Raw genomic sequence first — 15,916 nt, 5'->3', positions numbered from 1 at the left:
AAAGAAAAACTTGATCTTAGAATTATTTCCCTTTGTAAAGGAACCTGGGTTCCTTGCCCACTTTTTCCTCGAGCTTAAGGTGTTGTGCAGCATTTTGTCACCTTCGGGACGAGGTTGCTGGGGTGCCGCTTACTTCCTGTGATTAACGTCTGTGATCTGTGTGACTAGGAGAATGTTTGGAGGCCTCGTGGGCCCATCGCAGAGGAAGCTGCTCCCTTTCCCTCTGGGAGCTTTGAATATGAAAATGAAAATGTGTGAGAAGATCGAAGCAGAGAGAGAGAGAGAGAGAGAGAGGGAGAGGGAGAGGGAGAGGAGGGAACAGAGGGCCGAGGACAGTCCCCAGTGAGGAGCCTCGCCAGCCCTGGGTCCTAGTGTTCTCAGTCTTGTTACATCTGCATTTGAACTCAAGCCAAACCTGCCTCCATTGCTCTCCACCTTCTGACTGTCTTGTGCCTCCTCCCCAGAGCCGCCAGGCTGGGCCCCGAGACGCCCACTCAGAGCCCAGGCTGCTGTCCCTGCCCTCCTGTGTGGCCAGGCCATGGTCCTGCGGCACTGAGTGGTGGCTGAGAACTCAGTGCTTCCTCTGTGAGGAAAGGCTCTGCCTTTGGGGTCCACACAGCTTCCTTCTGGTCACAAACTGGGTTCTCCAGAAAGCTGACTCGGAAATGGACCTGTGTGCGGAATGCTTGTGAGAGGCTGTCTGTGCCCAAAAGTGCCCGCTGTGAGGAGGGAGAAGCACGCAGGGTCAGGCGCCTCAGCCGGCCTGAGGGGCAAGATGGCCTGGAGGTGGCCGTCGGGGGGTCCTGTGCTAAGCAGCCTGTGGGGTGCAGTCTGAGCCAGCTGGGCTTCCTGGGCCTCTGCAGCCCGGCCCAGAAGGAGGGAAGGAGGCCTGCTGACCCCCGCTGCGCCTCCACCCAGCACTGCTCTTGGATGTGCGGGGCACAGCCTCAGACAGCCTCCTCCGGTGCCTTGTGCACCCTTGGCCTCCTACTCCCAGCCCCCAGTGTGACCCCGACCTCCTTTTCCTTTCCCTGCCTTATTCCCCTCAGCATGTCCTATTTTTATTTACCTACATGCGTATTTTCTGCCCTGAACACACCCATTTGCAGGCCAGATGTAAACATCACGAGACTCTGAGGGTTTCGCTCAAATTGCTGCTTTTTAAATTTAATTTGTAGACCAATTCCCAGCCTGTGGTAGGCAGCCAAAAATGTATTTTTGAGTAAGTAAACCAGAATTCCTATCACTGGACATGTTCCTTAGAGCAAAGCACTCACTAAATAATCTAGCATTTCTTTTGTCCACAGCTAGGGAATCTTAGTCATCGCCCAGACTGTGCACTGACTAGATAAAACCAAATGTTTATGAGTACCACCCGCTAAGGCAGGGCCACTACCGAGGCCCTAGAACTGCAGAAAGGGCATCAGGAGGCGGCTCAGAGGGAAGCACCGCGCTCATTGGCAGGGACGGTGAAGCCAGTACGGAAACGGTCTTCTCCAGCTCTTGAGGAATAATAATTCGTAGCATCTGAACTGAAATTCATCCCTTGCTTATTCTTTCAGCAAATGTTCTTTGACCCTTCCTCAGGTGCCACAGCCCGTCCGCGCTCCAGCGGATGCCTCGGCTTAGAAAACCTCCATTCTTCTAAGGAGCCGCTCCTAAACCTCCCAAGCACCCTGCAGAGAGAAGCAGGCTCTTTTCCGTCTTGATCAGGAATCCTGTCCACCGCTGACTCGGATGGAAATGCCCTCCTTACGGCCTAGACTATCTCCACGGAGCGGGAGACAGGGAAGCCACGCTGCTTCCTGCCTTCCAACCACTCTGCAAACGTCCCTGAACGGTGCTGACAGCGCGCTGCTCGGGTCATCTCGCCCAGCACGGCCTTCGCGTGGGCTTTGCTTCCCGCTTCGTGAGTCAGCCTGGGAGAAGAGAGATCTCAAGCTTGTTGCCGGCCGCGGACCCCAGAGGACAGCTCCTTCCAGGTGGTACTTTGTGAACATCAGCACAACCTTCTGACATTTTCAGCGGTGCGTCCTACTTCCTAAGCCAAATCTTGAAGGGAGCGCCAGGAGACATAAAACCAGAGAAAAGCAAGGCTTCCTTCTGAAGGGAGGCGATGTACACTGAGCAGGCGAGGGCTGGCCCTGACCTTGGGCTCCCTCCCTCACCTCCTGGAGTTACATTCTACCCCAGCCTGGCCTCACAGCAGCCTCAGAGCAGCCTCGGAGCCTAAAACACAGTTGCAAACCCTCAATGCAGCAAGAGTGCTGTTGCTTCACCATTACTGGCCCTCCTGGGCAGGAAGTGTGTTCCTGGGAAAAAATGAAGGTCACAGAGAAATGGATAAATAAATAGTCTGGCATCGGTGGGGACAGAGGAAGGCCAGTGACTGCAGTCCCTAGTCACTGAGTACTTGTCTGTTAACAGGAAACGTGTCTGAAGGGAGCCAGTCAGCTCTCTGCCCATTCACTTATTTATTCCCTCATTTATTTTATTCAGCCAGAATACTGATATTGATAGCCTACCAAGGCACCATGTTAGTACACAAAATTAGTCCTAATCAAAAGGAGGGGGTAAACAGAAACAAATATTTCATAGGCAAGCCAGGCACTGTGGCACACGTCCACCATAATCCCAGCTACCCAGGGGGCTGAGACAGAAGGATCACAAGTTTGAGCCCAGCTTGGATAACTTAATGAGACTCTATTTTTAAATGAAAACATAAAAAGAGCTGGGCATAGAGCTCAGGGCAAAAGATTTGGGTTTGTAAGGACCAAGTTTTCAGGTCGAGGTGGGCTCCCTCTGTGCCCCCTTGCCCACCTCTGTGCCCCTTGCCCAGAACAGAGCTGCCAAAAATTCCATTCTGTGTAATTCCATTCTGTATGACAGTCTCCCTGTGTTTCTGTTCCTCTTTTTAGGGCAGTCCTGTCTTAGGCCACCTCAACCCTGTGTTTCTGTTCCTCTTTTTATGATCTAAAAATCTAAAAATGAATCTCTCCTGCTTATCCCTGCTTAGGATAATCAATAGGAACTGATCTTGGCATTAGTCAATTTAAGATAATCACATGTTCTGTTAAAAATAAAAATTGATTAATCAAATTTTCTTTAGAAAGAGGAACTGATTCTGTGAACATAGGTACTAGTAATTTTCCGTAAGTGCCCTCCCAGTACCCCTCAAATATCCAAGAGTAAGCAAAAGTTAAAAATAGCATCTATAAAAAAGGCAGGGCCTCCCCAACCCTATATAATCGTGCTTCAAAGGTGGGTCTGGACTCTCAGTCTGAAGCCGCTATGACGGTGACACCCGAGGGTCCAGGCTCGAGCTTGCAATAAACTCCTCTTGTGTTTGCATCGGAAGAGACTCCTTGGTGGTCTTCTTTGGGGACTTTGCAAATTGGGCACAACAGGTTCAATTCCTAGTATCACGAAATAAGTAGCTAAGTACATGACAGAATAGTCAAAGATTATATAATTTTTATAATTACAAAAAAACACATGTGCCATAAAATGACTCAACCTATTTCTGTGATGTTTTCTGCTAGCTGACTTTTTCTGCCTGAGACAATCATCAAGAGCACGTGCAACATTTCTCTGCATTGGAGAAGGTAGAAAGGGACCCTCCTTTTACCCAGTGGCTTTGAAGATAATGAGCTTTACAAACTCCTAATAGCTTTATAATCCTAAAATTGTGGAGTCAGCTAAGTAAGACTACACATCAGGGAGGCTTTCATATTAATAATATCCAGCAGCTTTTCTGACGAGATAAACTCACAGTCACAAATAACTTACACTGAGACTAACTTCCCTAAGGAAGTCTGGGAGTTTGCCACCGTGGACTGCCCCAAGGAAGTCTGGGAGTTTGACACTGTGGATACTTCCTCACACATCACAACAATGCCCTGTACTATGCGATGTCCTGGACCTGCCACTTGCTTCGACTGTCCTAAATACTTTGTGATTAAGCGACACCGTCCCTTTGCAGGTGAGAAGCGGAGGCTCAGTGCTGCTGGGTGCCTGCCCCATAGGTCCAGGCAGAGCCGTCCATCCTACTCCTGGACTCCGGCTCTGCCAGGGCCTCCTTGGCCAGCCTTGCTTTTAGCTTTTCTCAAAAAGGGAAATTCATTCGTTTCCTTTTTCTTTGACCAATAAGGCCCTTCAGCTTTCTTGTTTCAATAATATCTAAGAAATATGAGAACATATGTGACTACGTGGCTGAGTTTTCATTATTGTCCTTCAAAATCAGTCTTCTGCATCAAATAAAGCAAGTGACCTGGTGGAAAAAATGAAAAGGGCCTTGGATCCTGACAAAAATTGAGCATACCAGGAAATGTTGGTCTCTACAGTGACAACAGGGACTCTTTGGGGAGTCACTTGGAAAAGAATTCTGCCTTCCAATTTTGAATGACAAAACAGCAAACAAGTATGACAGATACCAGAAAGAGTATCATTATATTTTGATTTTTTGCTAAAGATCATTAATATAATAATGATATATACTACTAAACATTAATGTTTTAAGTGTCATTATCATGTTGATATACCATTGCATGACTATTTTTAAAATATAATAATTTCAGGAGTAGAAAATAGATCAAACATAAACGTAATCCAACATTTTAATCAATATAAACTTTATCTTATAAAGTTTACTTTTCGTGTAATATATTCAAAAATGCATTCTGCTAAAGATAAAGAATGTCATATTTATACAAGTTAAGGTTCTTCTAGAAGTTAGATAGATATAAATAACCTGAATACAAGTTTTCTTAATTCAAAGGTCATTCATTATATTTTATTTTTTCAAACATAAAAATCACTGAGAAAGTGCCATTTGCTCTAAAGTTTTGTTCGTTAGAGTGGCCATCCGGGACTGGCTTCAAGGAAAACACTTCACTGAATTTAGCATACATAGCCAAAGAGATCATGTTTGAAGTCTACACAGCGACCTGAGGCCTGTGAGGGCCAGAGCGAATCTGCCTCTCTCTCACTTCCGCTTCCGGCGAGACAGCAGCGCCTCCATTCTACCTCCCTCAGCTGAGGATCTGCGCTGTGTTGAGAGTGAACGCTGCAGCCGCCCCGGGAAGAGATGGCAGCGGTTCCTAAATGCAGACCTCAGCCGCTTACCTGCAGAGGTGAAAGGACGGTCTCTTGGAGGGCGTGCAGGCAACTGTTGAAAATATTTGTCTGATTTTCTTTTCTGATTACCAATTGAGAAAGATAAAAGGTAAGAAAAGTCTTCCTTCCCCTTACTGAAATCTTCTACCAACTGAGTTAGGAGTTTTGTTATATATCGAGATCTCTAGAGAAATAGAACCAGTTGGATGGATAGATAGATGATGAATCGATAGACTGATTGATAGATAATGGATAGATGGGTAGATGATAGATGATGAATAGATGAGACAGACAGACAGACAGACAGACAGACAGGGGTTTACTGTGAGGAATTGCCTCGGGAGCTTATGGAGCCTAAGAAGCCCCATGATTTTGTCTGCAAGCAGGAGGTTCAGGAAAGCCCGTGGATGCCCTGCACAAGCTGGAAGACTGGAGAACCAGCCTGTGTCTGAGGCCCTGAGGAGCAGGAGCACCGGCTAAGGGGGAAACAGAAGACACCGCAGCCCAAGAGCAGACCCGGGTTGGCCGTTCTTCCAGCCACACTGCTCAGCTCACTGGTGTAGAAGCTGACCTCCTCCAAGAGCCTCATCACAGTCACACCCAAAAATACTGCCTTGCAGCTCCCGGGCATCCACGGCTCACCACCACCTTCCTCCTCCTGACCGAGCGGCCCTGATTGAAACCTGAGCAGTCCCCTAGACCCCAGGCCTGCAAGGTCCATTTCAGTGTTTCTATAAAGTTAGCCCTGCAGAACAGCAGTTCTCCCTAAACTGGGAGACCCTAGGTCTTTTCCTCAAAACACCCCAAAGCAGAATTGTAAAAGAAGTCCAAAGGTGGCCAGTAAACTCCGTAATCCTCTCAAACCTTCCATTAGAACAACAAATTTGAGAACTGTTTCTTTTTTAAAATAAAACAAATCTAGGCCCATTTCCAGGCTTTGTGGCATATGCCTGTAATCTCACCATTCTGGGAGGCTGAGGCAGGCAGATCACAAGTTCAAGGCCAGCCTGGGCAATTCAACAACTTAGGGAGAAAAAAGTGAAAAGAGGCTGAGTATGTAGCTCATTGCAGCAGTCCTGAGTCCAATCTCCAGTACTAGGGGGAAAAAAAATACCTAGGCCAAGTATTATTAAATATGAATGGGAAAAGACATCAGAGTTAAAGAACATTTTAACGCCTCATAAATAATCAAGAAGCTGCTAACCATGGTACAAGGGCATCTTCCTAATAGCAGTAGGCGAGTTCCTGATAAAGTGCCTGCGAACTGAATTTGCTAGCGTGGATTCACTGGGATGCGCAGCTGTCTTTCTGTCATTCGATTTCAGCTCCAAATGCGTATGGCTTCGTGCATGTCCACTGCATTTCCCCTTCTGCGCTCCAGCTCCTCTCCTTCCCCTCACCGGTGCTCTCGCTTGCTACAAGACCTGCTTCACGAATGTGGCGTGCGCACAACTCCACGTTGCGTCAGATGCTGACAAGTTCAAAGAGATCTCAGCAACAAATGTGCTCCCAGCCAGCCCTCCCCTCACAGCTGCTCTCTGAGCTTATGCTACCTTTGATTTATTATCCTGGGACAATTTAATTGCATTGTTTCCACAAACCAGAACATGTTGCTCATGGTAACTGCCTGCTAACTCTTTTGAAAATGGCAGTAATTAAGCGGTGACTTCACATCTCCCAGCAATTGTGCGATTGACTGTGGTTTTGTGTTTGAAGCTACCAGGACCTAAGCAGTGAGGCAGACAGTTCTGAGGGGTTCATCTGTAGGAAGACACCCTGCGCCCTAACTCCTTCCCAGATGACTGGGTCTGTAAGGCTGGGGATTCAGCAGCCCCACCGGGGCGGAAGGAGTGACAGGCGCGTTCTTGACATTTAAGGCTGCAGACCTTTCTGGGCAAAGAACAGCGTGTCCTCATGGGAGACAGGGTCAGCGGTTGCCAAGTAAATACCAGTCTATATAAAGTTCAGTAAACACACAGGTGCCCGGCTTGAATTTTATGTCTAAATACAACTTGAAAGCCCCACTTCAGGCTGAGTACTTCTGAGAAATGATTGAGCTTCTAAAAATGTTTGTGGTTCTATACCCTTCAGGAGTCTGTCTTTTAAAGTCAAGAGAGAAGGGTCATTTTTGCCTGAAAGCTGATTTGGCTTTGAACTTTGCAGTCTGTAGGATCTTCTGCTCCGGGTTATGGTATAGAAGTGAATGCCACTGCTCTTTAACATTTCTGCAATGTCCCGGGGCCCCTTTTTCCTCTCCCCAAATCCGTTCCTCAGCCCTGCCAGGACTGGTGAAAAATCTGGTATAGTTTGTCATCACATTACTTTTCCCTAAATGTCTGCGGGCTGTTAGGAAAGTGAAGTCCCAAATCCCTTTGTGGGCTCAAGGTAAGACTTAAGAGCACCTTCAGTATGAAACCACTGGGAAGTCCAAGCAGTGAGCACAAATTCCTCCTCAGATTTAACAAGAGGCAGACAGAAGTCTGAGTTTGGAAGGTGCACAGCCTACCCTTTCCTCTGCTCAGCCTTCGAAACTGGATGAAGACACATGCCTCAGATTTCAACCCTGGTAGTTTGAGGCTGGCATGTCTTCAGGGTGCCCTAGGTTTTCGAGCTAATAATCTAGTTTGTGATATTCACACCTTTAGGAATCCCCTGCCACACTGAGTCACTGTGTACAGTGGGTCTCGGGTCTTTCTCATCAAGCAAAGCAAAGCCTGCTTGGAAAGGAAAGGTTTCTTTCCCCCTCAACAACACACTGTTGTTTAGCATTTTGCATGCGTACGAATCTTGTTCTCTGCTACATTCTGGCCTTGCTGAAGGCAGAGACTGTTTTCCATTTTGTGACTGGCACGTGGCAGCTGAGCAATGCCACCTACAGAGGATAAGGACGGAATTATGAGGTCGGGGTGCACAGCTGTGTAACACCGTTCTTCGCAAGGCTGGGTCTATAGCAGGAGAAGGTAGCAGAGACCTAGAAAAGTAGGTGGGGAAGAAGGAGTGGTTTCAGAAGTGTTTTTTTTTGTTTGGTTTTTTGGTTTTTTTGTTCGTTTGTTTGTTTTTTGAGACAGGGTCTCACTATGTAATTGACTGAGACTGACCTGGAACTCACTAGGTAGCCCAGACTGGTCTCAAACTCACAGCGATCCTCCTGCCTCAGCCTCCTGAGTGCTGGGATTACAAGTGTGCGCCACAGCGCCCAGCTCAGTTTTAGGACGTGAAACAGGTGACATTTACAGAGTATTTACATGGAGAACTTTGAGGAATTATACCCTTTATTCTTCAAAGCCCAAAAGGCGGGTATTACTGTCAGCCCGACCCCACAGAGGAGACGTGACAGCTCCATGGTACTCAGCCCAGAAGCAGCTGTGTCACAGGCTCCTGCTGCTTGTGTTCTTCCTGCCTGTGCACAGCCATGCAGATGTCAAACACAGAGGAAAATGATGATTTATAGATCACCACAAAAATTCTTGACTGGAACATTAGGAAGTTACAGCGCCACCTAACCCTGGGAGAAGACTGAAACAGGAAAAGACCACGTCAAGGAAAACTGAGCCGCTGCACTATTTTTTCCACATTCCTCTTGCGTGGTCCTCAGAACACGCGGTGGAAAGGGAGGACTGCCGCAAGCCCCCTGCAGGGTGACACAGAGCGCAGGCCTTCGTACGGTCCTGTGTATTAATGGGGCTATGTCTAGTGAGATAACTGACATGACCCCCAAGTTCATGACTGACTCAGAATAGGCAGCTTTCCACCCGCATGCAAAGATCTGCTCTTCACGGTTCCCTGAAGTCATTGTGTTCCTTAAATTGGAGAGGAAAAAACTGAGACTCGAGGTTTTGAGGACTTGACAAGAGTTCTTTGCTGAACACCATGCAGGAGGTCCAGGTTGCACCTTTCAGCCCTTTCCTATAAAGGCCGACTCCGGTGTGAGAGCTTCCCAGCCATGCACCCTGACACCTGTTAGGTGAAGCAAAGCAGACAGACAGCGGGCAATTGCATGGCTTCCCTTGTACGAAAAAGTTAAAAACAAGGTGTGGCGTAAAAGGTAGATAAGAGGGGAAAAGACAGAGAGAAAAAACATTACTGTATTCCAAGTATGTTTCTGCTGTCAGTTTCTAGTTTTGCTCCAGTGAGAGCTCACTTTGCAGGATTTCCATTTCTTTGAATGTTTTAAGACCTTCATTGTTACTATGAGAATGGTCTATTTTGAATTTTTTTAATTTCCAAAATAGGAAGCTCTATGAGGATAGAGTAGCTCAGTGTCTACCCTGAATTAGGGGGAGGAGCTGGGAGGTGGTGGCTAGTGAGCAGAGGGCTTTGTTGTGGGCTAAGGAAAGTGGTCCAGAAGTGACTGAGATCAGCCCTGTCCTGTGATCTTTCCGTACACAGTCAGTGTCTGGCAAGCAGTAGGAACTCAACCAAGCTTTGTTGCAGAAATGAACAAAACCCAAAGCCTCACAGTTCCAGCAGTGGCGATGGCCGTGCCAGCAAAGCATAGGGAGCAACCAGAGCAGAGCGGCCGTGTGGCTCCTGCTGAACAACCCAAGATAACTGCTCATTTACAAAAGTTGGTGTGGTCAGGGAACATAAAAAAAAGAGGAACTGATCAGCAAACATTATTGGAAGATTTTCCCAACAGTGGAACATGATTATGTGAGGGTTTGTTTGGTACCAGGGATCAAACTCCTCAGCCCTTGTGCTTGCGAGACAGGTGGTGGAACCACTGAGCTAAATCCCCAGCCCAAGGAACATGACTACGGAATGAGTAGTACTGACAAGATTGCAGGGTACAGAGAAAACAGGATAGCTGTTGTGTACCATAAGGTATTTGTTACCTGAGTTTCTGTAAAATGTATTCATGTGTTTTCCTTTACCCTTACCTAAAATATATACTTTTAAAAAATTCATGTCAAGACCCATCAGCCTCCTAATACAGACTCACACAGGACACTGCAGTGACTCCAGGCCATCAACTGGAGCCTTCAGATCTCCAGTGTGAAGACAGACCCTCTGGACTCTTCCACATCTGAATCTGTGGGTGGTCACTACTTCTGCAAAGACAGTGGAGTGGTAAACAGCAGAGAGACAACCTCTCTGGGATTTGGTGCCCAGACACTGGAATATACCATAAGGAAGAGAAGGAAAGAAATGGGTTCCTGGCAAGGATCTGAAGCAAAAACTGCTTTTGTTGTTGTTCTGTTCTATTCTTATTCCTTCCTTCACTTTTTCCCTTGTCTTCTTCACCCAATTATCCAAAGTTCAAATAACCTTCCTTTGTCCTCCAACCTTGCCTTTAATCTCTTCCTCATCTCCTATTTCTCTATTTTTCCCCTCACCCCTTTTAAATTTTCTTCTCAAAGGTTAAAATGGCCATATTAAGGGCATATTTACTGCATAGAATTTTCTGGGTGGTTTTAGATTTTGTTATATAATCACAGATATAGTTCATACAGTTAAACGTATCAAATTAATAGTTACTGCAGTTTGTCATTTTCTAGGCTGCGTTTGATGCTATTGTTATCACTAATTATACCACTTTAGTCAAGGTGAGATAACTGTTCCTATCAGTTGTTCTCCCTGGTGTGTCAAGACTGAGATTGTGTAAGGTTGGAAAACAATACTACAGGCCAGGGCCAAAGAACTAGAGGCTAAGTCAACTGTGTAGCAATATGTCATCCCCAATAAATTGAAGACGTAAGATCTTGCAACAGACTCAAAACCCAAAAACCAGCTACACCTGGAAGACACCTCTGAGAAGTAGTCACTTCTTAAGGGTTATAAATACTAGTAACAAAGTTACCTGCCGTAAGCAATTTATAAGCATCAACCCAGGAATTAAACTAAAAAAAAAAGGAAAAAAAAGGAAAAGACACTTAAGCAAGATGCAACCCCAGAACTCCAGCTCACCAAAGGCACAATAAGGGAGCAATGAGAGGGAATAATTTGAAAGCCACCCTCCTGGGACTCTGAAATGATAACAGTGGAAGAGGAACAAAACAGATAAATGAGGCTCTAGAAAAATTAGAATCAAATAATTTCTCAGATGAGTACAGAAAGTCATGTTTAGTGATTCTATAGCAGATACAGATTTTAAAAAAACAACATAGAGGAGCTTAGGAAAATAATGGAAACTCTGAACACCCAGCATAGGAAAAAAATGTAATTCATGAAACAGATTCAAACAGATATTCAGAAGATTAAAAATTTTATTGAAAGTATTTGCAGCAGAATGTGCTAATGTCAGGACAGAATATCAGGTATAGCAGATAGGATTGTGCGTAGTTAGCATGAAAAAGAGAGTTCTTTAAAAATAGCAAGAGACTATGAAAAATCAATCCAACAGCTGCTAACTGATTCAAAGAAGAATAGCATAAGATCAATCTGAGTCGAAAAAGCAGGAGATAGCACAAATGACATCTGTTCAGTCATCTATTTCATGTATTTCCATAAAATTATTACTACAAGTATACTTTCAGCTTATTTGCTCAATAATAGCTTTCTTATGTCTTTCTAAAACCCGCTGTATTTATAGCCAGGTGTGGTGGCACATCCCTGTAACCCCAGCACTGGGGAGGCTGAGGTAGCAGGATCACTGAGAATTTGAGGCCAAGCTGGGCTGCATAGTGAGTTCAAGGTCAGCCTGAGTTACAGAGTGAGACCCTGTCTCCAAAATCATTGTATTTATCATTAGTAAATACTCATTAGTACATATCCATTAGTAAATATAATATTCATTAGTAAATAAATGTAGTTTAAGTAGTTAATGTCTAACTTCTACTGTGGTCCTATAATGCTTCTATCACAAGTATAAAATCAATTTTCCGTTAACCTCGCTAGCTGGTAAGGTTCACCTTCCAAATGAGTCAGAGTTCTACAGATGCAAACAGCACAAATAGCCCTAGCCAATTACGCAGAAGAAACCCACTGAAAGACGCCAGCCTGTGTAATGGGGCGGAAGGCTGCAGAACCAGATGTAAATATGCCATGCCAGGCCATCTGGCATTTGGAGGTGACAGGGATGGCTCTTGGTGGCAAAACTCCAAGACCTTGTCCCTGGAACGGAAGAGATTTTTTTCTCTTCTTAATCTCCTCCATGGGATCTAAATTCCAGGAATGTCTAGTGGACTTAGTGTCAGTCATGTACTCAACCCTAGCAAAAAAAGAGTAGGGTTTCTGAATACAAGTCCACGAGGCTGAGTCCAGCACAATGACAGGATTGCAGATGCCCACGCACCATCTTAGCCGTGTTCTAAGCTGTCTCGTTTCTTTCATTTCATAAATGCATGAAATCACCCCCCAGGACCAACCTGACAACCCAGAAATCCCTTGGTATTGCTTGATAACTTCAGTTGCTGAAATGTGAGGGGGCCCAAGTGGGCTTCACTCAGGCCCAAGTTCAGAGCGGTGCAGAGCTCTGCATGCAGCGATCAGCTTGTGCAAAGAATTCTCTCCCTGCTGCTGAGGGGCAGCACAGCCAGCTGATGTGATGAGGCAGTGGCTCGTGACGCATTCTGTCTTCATCGTCACAGCAGAGAGCAGCCCCGCGGCCGCTGTGGCCATGGCGCCTGCTCCTCTCTCTTCTCCTTCACCATCCAAATGCTCAGCTCCTCCTATGCTTTGTCTCTCCCTGCTTCTAGTAACTTCACTTTCCCACCTTATGATTACAAACCCCACTCCATGACACAGTGTTACAAAGTAAGCAAAAGAATGATGACACTCTCTTTTCCCCTTTCTCCCTAGTTAAAAAGTCTGGCCATGTTTTATTTGCAGTGTAACTCAGGGTGTCTTGAAAGTCTTTAAGGGAGATGTGCCAAAAGCTGAATGAAAGAGGCCCCTGCCCAGCTTCAGACTCGTCCCAGGTCAGAGCAGGAGAAAGGCGTTGAGACGTACTCACATTTTCCGCTGAGGTGTTTGACACAGCTGACAGCATGAGAAATAGTCAAATTCAACCTTCTGGGTAGTTTCAAGAAAAAAATAAAACTTGATTACATATTGATTTTTCTCAGGGTGAAGAATGAGGTATCTTCTTCTCATTTTGTGGATGAGAAAATTTTCTTACCCAGTCTGCTCAGACAGGTTTCTGAGTCTGATGGCCAGCCGGTTATTTTATAAATGGTTAACTGAGTAGAGATATTTTCAGAGAAGTGGTGAACTTGAAAACTCTCAGAAGTGATTTGGACAAGCTTCTTTTCATTTTCTTTCTCCAATAAGAGAATGAGTCAAAGTGCTATAGATGCAAACATGAATAGCTCTAGCCAATAAAAGTCACAAAAGCAGTTTGCGCGGTCTCTGGACAGGTAGCATTGCTGGAGAAAAGTATGCGCAGTAAGTCTGGAGCCCTATTTGCCCACCAGTGTTTCACTTAGCTGCTTCTGCAGAGTGGTCGATTCCCCCCCAGAGCAGCGCCTGAGGCACAATCCCTAGGCATGAGCTCACGTGTTCCTGTGACATGGAACAGGCACCGAGGAGGAGCAGCAGAGATGACCCATGGGTGCCTCACCAAGACTCCTTCCTGTTCTGCTCTGCAAGCCCCCACAGGCCAGCCGGGCCACCCTGCCTTCCCCAGAGCATGCGTGCACACCAGCCAAAGTGCATTTCTGTCCACGCTCCGTGGAGGGCCATCTCTTCACTCGCAGTGGGGTGTATGGAGGAAGGGCTTTGCCGGGCTGTCCTGTTCCTGGGCAGGCTGTCGTGTGGTGCGGTGCATTGCCACGAGCGCTGATGTGCCCTGAGGATTCATGTGGAGACAGGGCCCTCGCTACCTCTTCTTCTAGCACTCCGTCCCGAGAAACTACCCACATTCCTGCCCCTGGAGGCCCCTGGCCTCAGGGAGGGTGGGGCATGGGTACAACAGGGAGGGTGGCACATAGGCCTGAGACAGCGTGCGTGTGACTTGCTCACACCTGCGGGCCTTGTTCGCACTTGAGAGGAGTGTTCTATTTCCACTGTACATCTGCTGGTACAGCCACCCACATGTGCACCCACTGCATCTGACAAATCAGGACCAGTTGCTCCTGTTCCACAATCAGGAACAAACTATCCACAGCCACCTCCAATGAGACCCTTCTCATCATGCCCAGTTCTTAGGCCTCCTAAGGTTGTTGGCCGTGTGCATTTCAAAGCCTGCATCTCCAGCCTTCCGACCAGGGAGCACCTGAATCCTTCCAGAAAATTTTCTTTTGTGGTGGTTGTTGTTTTAAAGTAAGAAAAGTTTATTTTTGTTTCTTACAACCAACCAAATAAATAAATAAACATGGTGGGTGCTCAGGCAGATTAGAGAGCAGTGTTTTCTCTCGTCATTCGTGTGTTATCATAATGACATTGTTTATGGATCTGCCGGAGTAAAGCATAACACATTGACTATGTTTTCCATTGTACTAAGAGACAAAAAATAATGTGCAGCTCTAGGCTCCATAGTGAACAGAAGTAAAATACCCACACGAAATTCTATTCTTGTCTCCTTTTTCGGTCATTTTATATCTGGCACACATAATTGTTCAAAGTTACACACTTCATCAGTCCAAGAGTGAATCTATATAACTCACTCTACAAACGATTCCAATTTCATATAAGAGAAAAAGTAATTTTGGCAATGCTGTCCTAAGAATTATATTTTTTGTACCCACTTAGGAATTCAACTTAGGACATTAAAAATGCAAAACTGTAATATCTTTCTCAAGCTCTTCTTCTCAAAAAGTACTAGACTAGAAACTAGTCATGAGAGAGTTAGGTGGGGAGGAGAAGGAGGAGAAAGTTTTCCAGTGCATTTCCATGTGAAACTTTAAAATTTTGTATTATATGAAAAGATATCTACTCCAAAGATATTAGAGCCCAACACTGTGGAACATGCCTGTAATTCCAGCTACTTGGGAGGCTGAGATAAGAAGATCACAAGTTGGAAGCTAGCTTGGGCAAATTAGCAAGACCCTTTACAATTTTAAAACTTTAAAAAGGTCTCAAAATGTAACTCGGGGACTCAGTGGAAGAGCCCTAGCCAAGCGTACATGAGCTCCTAGGTTCAATCCCCAGTTTTAAAAAAGATAAAGAGACAAAAAATAAACTGCCAAGAAGGAAGGAAAATAATACAATAAAGCATTCCTGCATGTATTTGGGCATCCTTATATGGTGGGAAAATAAACACTCATTACAGATTACACTCTCAGGCAATAATAAATGATGGTGTCTCGAGATGCGCTCTAGGTGACAAGGTACAGAGAGGAGACGACTAAAGTGAGGAGAGCAGTCTCCCTCCGTGAGGAGCACAGTCCACAGCGAGTACGTTTCTGGTGCCTGGAAAGATGCTGGCTACTGAGGGAACGTGAGAGTTCACCCTACACTGACGTATCTCTGCAGGTTTTGTACTTACGGATATTTAACAATATGAAATTTTGTGGGAAAGGAAAAAGGGTTTTTAATTGCACAGCAAAGTGCTCGCAATGTACAGTTCAGTGGAATAGAAGGTTCAAAACTTCGTGTGCAGCATGACCCCAGCTCCTGCCCTGTCATATCTTCTTAGATGTATGCTGTAATATTTTATAAAAAGAAAATTTCATTGTGAAAGATGTAGCTATAAACCTAATTGTAGGGTGAATGTGATCCTTTCATCCTCTTCGGTTCTCATAAACGTGTTACATTCGAATCGTAAACTCCTGGCGCGGACAGCAGTGGTCAGAGACCCTGGCACGCTGTGCTCCAGATGAGCTGAGGAACCAACTCGGCCGAGGTCTGGGGTGGGCAGGGGCCCGGGGGCTGCCCGCCTCGGCGCTGCTGGCGCGGGTGCTCCTGCAGGGCGCCCCGGACC

General features: G+C 45.9%; 1 long non-coding RNA gene across 5 annotated transcripts in view; it reads right to left on the bottom strand.

Annotated features, from left to right (window-relative positions):
* The window catches only part of LOC104857808, a 61,345-nt gene that overhangs the window by 21,917 nt on the left and 23,512 nt on the right, over positions 1-15,916 (bottom strand). The window contains exon 4 of one of the 5 annotated variants that reach the window (XR_778988.2): positions 4,851-5,197. The exons of the other annotated variants lie outside the window; for them this stretch is intronic. This is a non-coding gene — a long non-coding RNA (uncharacterized LOC104857808). Of the gene's footprint in view, positions 1-4,850; positions 5,198-15,916 lie in introns of those variants that run through there. 5 annotated transcript variants of the gene reach the window in all.

This window comes from Fukomys damarensis, unplaced genomic scaffold (assembly GCF_012274545.1).
Source record: "Fukomys damarensis isolate Sample0158 unplaced genomic scaffold, DMR_v1.0_HiC HiC_scaffold_27, whole genome shotgun sequence".
Classification (NCBI taxonomy): Eukaryota; Metazoa; Chordata; class Mammalia; order Rodentia; family Bathyergidae; genus Fukomys; species Fukomys damarensis.
The sequence above is the reverse complement of the archived record's forward strand: the minus strand, read 5'-3'. Positions and strand labels throughout refer to the sequence as shown.